Consider the following 10,641-nt stretch of genomic DNA (forward strand, 5'->3'; position numbering starts at 1 on the left):
CTCTGCAGCCAAATGAGAGACACTTGAACCTTAAGGATGCGATGAAAGATGTGGATTTTTTAACCTTAAAGACGGGATGAGAGATGGGGATTTTGCAGGGGCAGAAGAAAATCGATGAAGACCGGAAAGTGTAGATTATGAAAAAAAGGACAAGGAGCAACGTTAGGGGAAGAAGGGTGATTGATTTGGGTGGAAATAGGAATGTGAAGCCAGGGTTATCTTTTGGAACTTGAAGTAAAATTAAGTAAATAGAAGGAAATTGCAAGAAACTCACAGCTACGAGTTATGGCCAATACCCAAAACTAGTTGTGCATATGAAAACTGTGAGTTTGGCTCATTGGAAAGACCACTGAATAAGCTTTCCCATGATGTATAGAATATGGGAATTGGACAAAATCTGACACAGTTATAGGTAGTTTCAGTCCCAACTTTTAGGACTTAAAACTTAAAAATTCAAAAAATTAAAAGAGAAATTTGTTGTTAAAGCTCTGAAATTATACCCTTAGGAAATTTACAAATTAATTTCATTGAAAGTCAATTTTTACTTTGTCTAACGGCTAAATCTGAATTTCAATAATCTTTGCCTGTTCGGCTTTGAGACTTCCAACTGGTTCTGTGCTTGGGGGGGGGGGGGGGGGGGAGGGGTCACATATACTGTAGCAATGTCAGGCCGTAGTATGAAAGTGACAGCACTATGGCAGCATCAATTTATGGTGATAGTGAAGGTGCATTACGAGACTATAAATTACCACCGCTGGACTATATTGGTGTGTCAGGGTTGTACGTGAAGTAGTGAATAACCATCCTAGAGTACGGGTTAATAACCGAGCTGGATGCACGTACACGTCCAATCAACAAGTCATTTATTACAACGCACATGTTCACTACGGGCCTGCAAACAAGGCGGGCAGGCAGATCAAACCTGTACCGGGCTTGTATCATCGATAAATATTGTAAGGGCTCCGTGCGCAAACAAGAGAGGGCACTTATTTGTACCCCGTTCGAGAGCCCCGGTTTCGCACGCGTATGGCACACAGTACGCATGACTTGTTTTATTCTGAGTGTGCACAAAGTTACTGCGTCTTCGCGTGAGCATCAGGCGTCATCGGCAATGCGTTTGAATGTCACTCCAGGTGGTCTCCCCCAACTCTTCCTTATTTACCGTTGAGAAGCCTGTCACCAGCCCTGATCATCGGTGGGGAGGGTGGGGGGGCATAGTATCAACTAGGGGGGACCACTACCATAAAAAATACAAAATACATATGTATGGCTCTTGCCGTTGGGGAAAGGGCCATCAGGCCCCTCCCCCTTGCAAATTCACATTCGCATTCTCATGAAGTATTGAACCGGCCTTCACAATTCCATATTTACTAGAGATGCTCCTACGCACATACTATGCAAGCCACAAAGCACTTACATGTACATGTACATGTACATGAATCACATACCTGTAGCGCGCAGAACTGGCTCGCATGAGTTTAGAGCACAGAGAAAAATTTTCAAAACATCAATTTATCTGGACAGGTGTATAATACTGCCCCCCAGCAGGCCTAGGTTCAGGGAGTAATTAAGCCTATCCTCCAAGCGATTGCTCATTATTAGAATCCTTGTTACAGGTGTGATACGCAAGGTGCACGCACTCTTGATTAAGCACGTCCATGCATGATATATCCCAGAGTGATCAGATGACAAGCATTCCCCAGACCAATTCTAATCTTGGGGTAATTAACAGCTGAACATACGCTCTGCTGATGAAGCGCCTTGAGCGCAGATAATGGTGGATACATGCACTTTATAAAAACAACACGTTCCTGTAAATGTACCCTTAAAGGAGACATTTTTTTGTCATAAGTTATACGGGTGCATACCTACATGTATGTTCCCCAATACTGATGTTCCAACCCTAACCCTAATCCTAAGGATTTCGGGGAACATAGGTATTGGGGAACATCGGGTAGACCCCAGTTATACAGTACCTAAGAGAGAAAAGGTACCGGGTATATTAACAAGACATTTCAACGTCTCCCTAATGTATGTGACAACTCCAATTTAGAGGCAAATTTTAATATAAATTACTATTACTTTATTATGACAATCTTTGGTTCCTAAATTTTGAGACTACACACAGCTTTGCTTTTGTTAACTCTCCTATGCAAACACACATTCTGAGCCAAGTTGTCCTTTCAGTCAAAATCAATCAAGCCCCCAGCCTACATAAAGCAGGATTGACTGGCTGTGACTGTTTATGTAATTTGATGCAGCTATGCTTTGACAGTAAGTGATTGATAAGGCAGCTGTGCCTACCAGTTGCCTGCTTTTGTCTGTTGACTGCATTTGACTAGTCAGAGAGCTTGCTTGAAATATGACCTGACTGTTGGTGACTAGCCTGTGCAAAAGGCATGGCAGGAGAAGTAGATGGATTTTTGACTGTGTCTGACTGTTCAAACAGGTTAATGTTTATGCCTTATTGAAGCAGTACCGTACACTCGGAAATTCGGCCAAGATGTGGACGATGGATCTGCCTAATGGAGAACGTTGCATTTCTGCTAGAAACCCTTCTTGAATCCCTAAAAATCCTTGACTGTGCAACTAACCTGAGGGCACGTTGGTTGGTTAGGCTTTTTGCAGTCTGTCTGGCAATTTATGAAAACAAAAGAAAACTGCACAAGGTGTGTGAGCAGTACATTTTTTTTTATATCCCCCCTTTTTTGGGGGGGGGGGGGGAGAAGGGAATAAAATGTTTATGTCCAAGCTGTTCTCATTCAAAAGTCTGTGTCTTCCAAAACTCTCCAAGAACTCTACGGCATATCACCCTTTAATTGCCCTCGGGCGCTTTCTAATCTATCCTTAGAAAACAGTTCAGCTCATCTGACATGGAATCCTGGATTTGCCTCCCGGGTTAGAGTCCCGATAGCACGGATACTTTCTCCCGACTGCATTGGGTGTTAGACCTGGGAGATCTATCCCTCTTCAAGCCTGCCCCTCTGGCAATCAGCCCCTCCCTGCAGGTGGAAAATACGGCCAGAACTGACTCGCCAAAAGTTCAGTGAAATTTGTGTCACATCTTATCTCCCGTGTCCGAAACTGAATCTCTGCGACAGCTTCGCAGCCAAAGCTGAGGATGTTTGTGGTGGCGATGATTTTGTGTCCTCGGGCTGGATGGGGGGGGGGGGGGAGGAGTAGTTGTCGATCTCTCTTCTTGCACAATTTGAGACAGCACGTGTCAAGAGATAATTCAGGCAGAGTATTAAAACTGATGGCGATTGTCCATTTTGAGAAACCTGAGACATGGTTAAGATCCGAGATACAAGATATTTGGTTTCTATCTCACAAATTTTGTACCTGGAGTTTATCATTTTATTTTAGTAACATTATTTAAAAATCACAGAAATTTAAATCAGAAAAATGTAAGAGACAGTTTTGATTGAAATATTTTCGCTGATCACAAAGCTTCAGACGTTGCAAACAAAATTGGTGAGCAAAACATTGATGTATAGCATTTTTACTATTCATTGAAAAGTTGTAACCAACCTTAATTTTTCCCCAACTTAATAACTGCAATAGTGAATAAACTTTGTTAACACAAATAAAGTAAGAAAAAGATTACTTTAATTTATATACATACTTTTGATAGGGAAGAGATATTTGCTAGGGCATCCATGAAATCAAATTTTCCTCCAGTGATTAATAATAAAATAATCTTTCAGTTTCTTTGAAGAAGGAAACTCATAGGCATTTTCCAATATCCAAGCTAGACCCCTAAAGTGAAAAAAAAAAACAGAACCAAGAACATCCAAGAAGAAAAGCTCAACAAAAAAGCCAAAACAAACAAACAAAACCCTCTCAAATTTAGAGGTGGGCAGGTGTGGCCAGAATAACGAAACAAATCTCAAGAACATCTTGTACGATCTTAAAGGAAGCTAACATAGACACACCAATCCTCAAGCCCAAGTAGAAAAAAAAAACGTTCACAGTTTCTAAAAGCTGGACTGGAATTTCAACCCTGGTCACGTTGGTGGAAGGCGCGGTAAAATGACCCACACTTGACCTCAAATCTAGGATTTCATCCAAAGGCGTCATTCCAAAAACACATCGGTTGTCACCAGTCCGTGAGGAAATGTCCTCAGACGCAGGCCTCAGACGCAGGAAGTGAGTACGCCGTTTGAATGATAAAAACAGATTAACATTAACAGGGGGGGGGGAACTTTGCCAGTTAAAGAGTGAACATTCCAAACGGAACACAAAATGTTCTGGAAATTGAGATACCGTAGTAACTGACTTTCACTGATTCTGGAAATATTCAGTTATCTTATTCACAAGAAACATAAAAACAAACTGACAAATTTTTGTTTAGATTTTAAAGGTATCATCATTTGTAATTTCTGCATTTTGTTTGTTTGAAGCAACAAAAGTGCTCAAAATCTGAAGAAGGGTGCTGAACAACTAACCTGGTGAACTTTCAGCTCAGCTTCAGCTGTATATTCCGAGAAAAGCAGCATTCTACGATCTCGATTTCAAATCAAAAGTTGCTGAATCTTGTTTTGAATTGGGCCTGAATTCAGCATCCGAGGCACGTTCCCACTAAGCCAATTGCAGGTCCGCGATGTCGCGCACCTATCCGACGAATTATAGAAACCGCGCGCGTGTGTGCGTCATGCCAACGCTTGCACGCGCTTTGCCGAATAAACAATGAACTACTAACAAAAATTTACAACGGTCTCATTTGTCCCATAAAAATATTAGGGTAGGGGCTGTCAGAATAGGCCTAAAGCCTACACTACAGTCAAAATTGCAATCCACACAAAAAATTTAAATATAAAGTTTACAAATGATCTTCATGTTTGCATGAATTTTGGGACAAAAGTCTAAAAGTGAACAACCTTGTGCAGATGGCATTGATTGCACTCTGAGCCATCAGAGTAACCATTTTAGAGTTATGAGCTCATCTTGTATTAATGTGCAGGTGTTCATACGTAGATGGGTTTCGTGATCGACTATAGATCTACAGATTGAGTTGACCTTTAGATTTTGGATGTGACAACCACCGGGCACCATGTGTGCTCTGGTCATTAATTGCTCGGACAATTAGGCCTACCAATTCTGGCAGGCAAACAGAGGAGATGCGTAATTGAGAATGACGGGATAATTAAGCTCGCTTGATGCAATCTTCAAGGGCGAGTTTAGGGAGGGGGTGGGGGGGGGGGCAGAGGGGAGGGAAAAATGGTGTACATGCTCATTACCACATCTCTGCCGGTATTCTGAATTTCGAAGGCAGTCCAAATCTTGGTCTTTATCAAACCTTGCCGTTTATCAGAAACAGTTAAGCATTATTAAACACTTCTTTGCCTGTTTTGTTGGAAAGCAAACAACAAGGATTAAAGCACTTTTGCTTCCAGTTTGCTCTGTAACTCAAGAATCTTAAAAACTGACCAGAAAATTTAATTATGTTGTTACTAACTTCCAGCTGCTGAAGGACAGCGTAAACGTGTACATGTATCCTGAATTGGCATAATTCTACATAGGATGCCCCCTTTTTAGCAAAGTCCTTTCTTGATTTCTTGTTGCAGGGGCTCGTTAATCGTTACCATTCATTTTTACCAAGTGACTCTGGACTATAAAATTTTTACAATTTATACAATTTTTACATGTATGTACATGCGTATACATACGCATATGTACATACTTTACTCCACATAAAACATATATCCAGGTGAGTGATAAAACAGCTGTGACCATAATGTGCCTGCTTTCTCTGTCGACCCAGCTTGACTAGTCACAGTGCTTGCTAGACATATGATCTGACTGCTAGCGACAAGACTTTGTTAAAAGTATATAGCAGGGGATGTGGAAGTGAATTTTGACTGTCTGTGACTGTTTAAATAGCAGGAGGGTTGAGACACCCTAATACTTTAGTTCACATCAAACATATGGGCATAAATTAAAGTGGCAAGTTAAAGTGACGAGAGGCACAAAAGACCTCTCAGAAGAAAAAAAAGAACATCGAAAGTCACAACACCCAGGCCTTGGCTATCAGGAAGTGTGTAAATAGCGCCCTCGTATTGCGTCCACTATAGACCATGTTACATTAGTTTGCAAATTGGATGTTGTGGTCACGTATGTGATGCCAATTTTCAGAAAACCGTTCTCTTCTGCACTGCACGTGTATCTCTTGAAATATGATTGGCGTAAAAGTGGTGACATTTAACAGTGAAACGTGGGCAAAATTACATGGAAAGGATGCTTAAATGTTTGGGTAGCCTGTTGTTTGTCTGTTGGCATTACTTCACATGTAACATGGTCTATCTCAACACTCAGTGGGTTTCTCTTAGGTGAGGCATCACAGGTTTTTTTAATAAACGGCCGTGCTATAACCCGTTCATCTGAAGTTAGCCAGCTCTGTCGCAATGTTCATGTCTCTAGCTCCTAGCTCGCAGTCATGTGCAGCACCACATTAAGGTCTTACATTACAGATCATGCCGGTATTCCATAGAGGCACTCTACCGGCTTCAAGAGACTTCACGTATGATGGTAATAATACCCCCGTGGGTATATATGGCAAATGAGTGGATAGGGTTGCCTGCTCCTCTGACTGATCTAGGGTGTTTTTGTTTTTTCTCTCCCTCTCTTGACGGATTTTTTTTTTCTGTTTCAAAGAGAGTGAGATGACTACTAGTCAGGTTTCAGAAAGCGGAGAGGTGTTGTTTTCGTTACCTTGCTTGAACTCAGGTTCTGATGAAGCCACAACGGAAATTTTCAGTAAATTGTCAGTATATATTCGCGAAGTACAGGGGCCGATTTCAAGAAATGATAAGATGCGTCTTAGGAAGGGTAACTCGTCTAAACTTAAGACTCATTCTAGGATCGATTTCACCAAACTGAAAGACGTGATTAAATTTCCTGAGTTTTCCCTGATTTTTTGTGTTTTCCCCAAATTCCCTGAGTTTTTCAGTAAATATTCGCAAAGTACAGGGGCCGATTTCATGAAACACTAAGATGCGTCTTAGGAAGGGTAACTCGTCTAAACTTAAGACTCGTTCTAGAATCGATTTTACCAAACTTAAAGACGTGATTAAATTTCCTGAGTTGCCCCTGATTTTTTGTGTTTTCCCCATTTTTCCCTGAGTTTCCCTGACTGGAAATATGGAAACTCATTTTCAATGTTTTCCCTGAGTTCGAAAGTGGCTGGGAACCAATTCCAAGAGATTCAATTCCAAGGGGCAGCTTCGTACCGGTAGTTCCTCGGCAGAGAAAACCTTCCCCTAGTTCTTAGACAGGGACATAAATCTTAGACAGCAGCACAGTAGATAGCTCGCTCAGCTAATTGGATGATTGAGGACCCCCGATACCTCGCAGATCTGATCAGATCTGCCAACGACTACGTGTAGCTGCGCAACTGTGCATGACCGATGATGGAGACGACGTCGTGAGTTGAATTACGCTGTTAAATTAGAAGAGCTGTGGTTTGCTGAGTTGACCGTGGACTGCTGAAACCTGCAATGCAGATATGGCAAGTTCATTTATGCTCCCAACCCTGAGTGACGTTAAAGCCCACAAATTTTAATATAGTTTTGCCGTTCATTGACATACACAAGCATGGTTAGCAATTGGTTTAAGTATCAGCGTCTCTTGGCGGCTCCTTGTTATTTGTGCATTTAATTGACATTTATCTCTGACCCTCCTTGCCAGATCAACAACACAAAACCAAATAACACTTTCAAGGAACAGACCCGATGCAGCTAGTCAACCTATGTGTACTTGTACAGGCACTGTACTACTTCGACATGTTTGGCAATGATGATGGCCTGATTTAATGCTGCATAAATATGTGAAGTCTTGTTGCAACTGGACCAAGACGTCCCACAAGAAGCACGTCTCCCACCCCTCATCCATATTATTCTCCTCTTGCGTTATTCATGGACGGACACACCGACTACACGAAGGCGCCGTGTGCCGTGCACATTACCAACACCACATATTGAGCGATTGGTGCAATTTATATCCGTTGAGGCCGGTCGTGTCGCCATGACGGGCCGGCAAATCACACCAGGTACTTGCCCTTGGAGTAAACTCGATACCATGGCCAACTTCCGAAGAAGGGTTGTCGTGCGTGCGTGCACGCATGCTCGCAGCTGCTCGCATGCATGCACTTGAGCAGCTGGAAAACACATGTACCAGTACGTAGTTATCTTTAGTCGTTTGTTTACGCAGATCGAGAAGACAGCTGCAAGATTGTATCCAGTGAAAACTGTTTCCTCTTTTCTACATAAAGCATCAAGCTTTAGGGTGTACTTTTGGCCATACATTATTAACAGGTTTGCCTTTTTACACAGGTTACTGAACTCACGTAGCTGGCTTGTTTTTCAGAAAGTAGATCCTTGTGTGTATGAAAAAACTCTTTATATGAAGAGAAGAATGTATGCAATAAACCAGAGATAAAAAATGCCATGAAATTCTACACGTTTTCAAATAACATAGCCTGAAGCAGAGTATGGCGTTTCAGTTTCATTCTCCAGCTCGCTTCCAGCGGTGTTTTATGCACATAATGCGCTAATCGTTATGTCAAGCTATAGCACCCTGACTCAAATCACAAAATCCCTGTCAAAACTTCATAGCCAAGACGATCCCTTTTTAAAAGCATCCTCACTGTCTCATTTTATCCCCACCACAACGACGACGGGTGCACTGTACCAACGCTGCCTCTCTCAAGTAATCTGTCCTTGTATGTACACGTTTCGCCGAGGGTAACCGGGCGGGATTAATTCCCCTCTCAAAACGAGACTTGATACCTGCGGCTTCGATCTGCGGAGGGCCAACTAGCTGTGTGTCCGAGAAGACTTAAGTAGGGCAAAACGGAACCGCCAGTCACGACGACCAGAAAGATGATGAAATGCGACCCAGACTGGAAATGTTCAAGCCAGTGATGACCTGGTGAGATACTGGAGCTCTCCGAAGAATGAGTGTTCTGTTTGTTGTAATTTTTTTTGAGAGAGAGAGAGAGTCTCTGTGTGTGTGTTTTAAGTATGTGCCTGTCAATCCAAAAACGGGGACTCAACAAAAATTTGGGGGCTTAAAACAATGAATATAAAAAAAAGGAGTAATTGTATTACATTGATACTTGTACATGAACAATACATACATGTACATGAGCCTTATTCATGAGTCGGCCATGTTGAATTGAAATTGAGGTAAAATCTTCATTTTTGAAACTTGCGAAGAGAAACGAAAGCAATTACATTACTAAATAATTTAAGTCTGCTTAAATGAATAATTTAAAATTTGTCATTAAACATTCCCTAATGTTTTAAGCCAGATTAAAAAAAAAGTAAAATAAGGCTGCTTAAAAAGTCTGGCGCCATCCCATTCAACAGTTAACAATTTATGAAATACATTCAGGGAACACGACAAAAATGGCTACCTCGTGAATAAGGTCCATAGGCAAAAACACGATTATCACAGTACAGTCGCTGTGCATGTTCTAGTCAAGTTCATCACAAGTCCTACAGTCTGAATTCAAGTCATTTGTTCACACTCCCTAGCTGTTACTTGTGACTGGACATGTGAAAGGACTTGTTACTTACTATTAGAAAGGACTTGTGATGGACATGTGGTCTACTCGATGGCAACACTGCTTGTTGACATATTTGACTCACAACACCACTTCTCATCACAGTTTTAAATTCATTTTTGCTGCCACGAAAGACCAAGGATCCACTGTTGAGGCAATAGTAGTATAGTCTGACCACAGCCTCAATAGACCGTTATCATGTTGCGGCCATCAAATCAACGTAACCAAAGCCAGGCTGGAAGGAAATATAGTCTGGTTCCTTTTTGCACAAAAAACATTATCATTCAGTACTGTTATTGGATACAGGGAACATGACTGAAATGGTGGCAGCATGATAAAGGTCTATCAATCAGATATAGAATCTGACAACGGTCATTGCGGTTTTAACCTCATCACCTCTGACGCAGGGTCAACCTCATTTAAATATCCACACGCATAGAAACTTGCACAGATGTCTGTGTCTACTTGACAGTGAGGACTATTTTACAACATTGTCAAGGTGCATGTATACATGAAGCAACCACTGCAACTCTAGAATCACTGAAAGGGCATCACATGTCCCCACAGACATGTACATATATGTACATGTATATGATATGAGAGTCAGCTTTCCAATCTAAAGTCATTATACACAAATCATAAACACGTCAATGATTTCCCAAACTCAAACTGCGCAGGGAACCGGTTAAATCGTGAAATCCACCCTAAGGAACGTTACACAAGACATCATTGGTATACAGCAAGACATCAATACAGCCAATCACGTCACCGGAGGAAATCTTCCCCAATGACCGCAAACACCCTTCCATAATACCAAAAAACACGCCTGCATGTACATTGTATATACATGTACTCTCCAGTGGTCATCTTCCAATCAGGCAGTTCATATTGACATGTGCAATCGAGTCCGACACAGCAGCTTCTCTTGTCAAATCAGGCCTGAAATGGACCCACCAAAATCCAAAAACAGTCGGAAGCTAATTTCCCAAGGGTTGAACGCACTGACGTGGTACGCAGCATTTCCGCAGCGCATATTGACAATTTACTGACAATTATAGACTGTTTACTGTCTGTAA

Source organism: Patiria miniata, unplaced genomic scaffold (genome assembly GCF_015706575.1).
Source record: "Patiria miniata isolate m_02_andy unplaced genomic scaffold, ASM1570657v1 HiC_scaffold_7, whole genome shotgun sequence".
Taxonomy (NCBI): Eukaryota; Metazoa; Echinodermata; class Asteroidea; order Valvatida; family Asterinidae; genus Patiria; species Patiria miniata.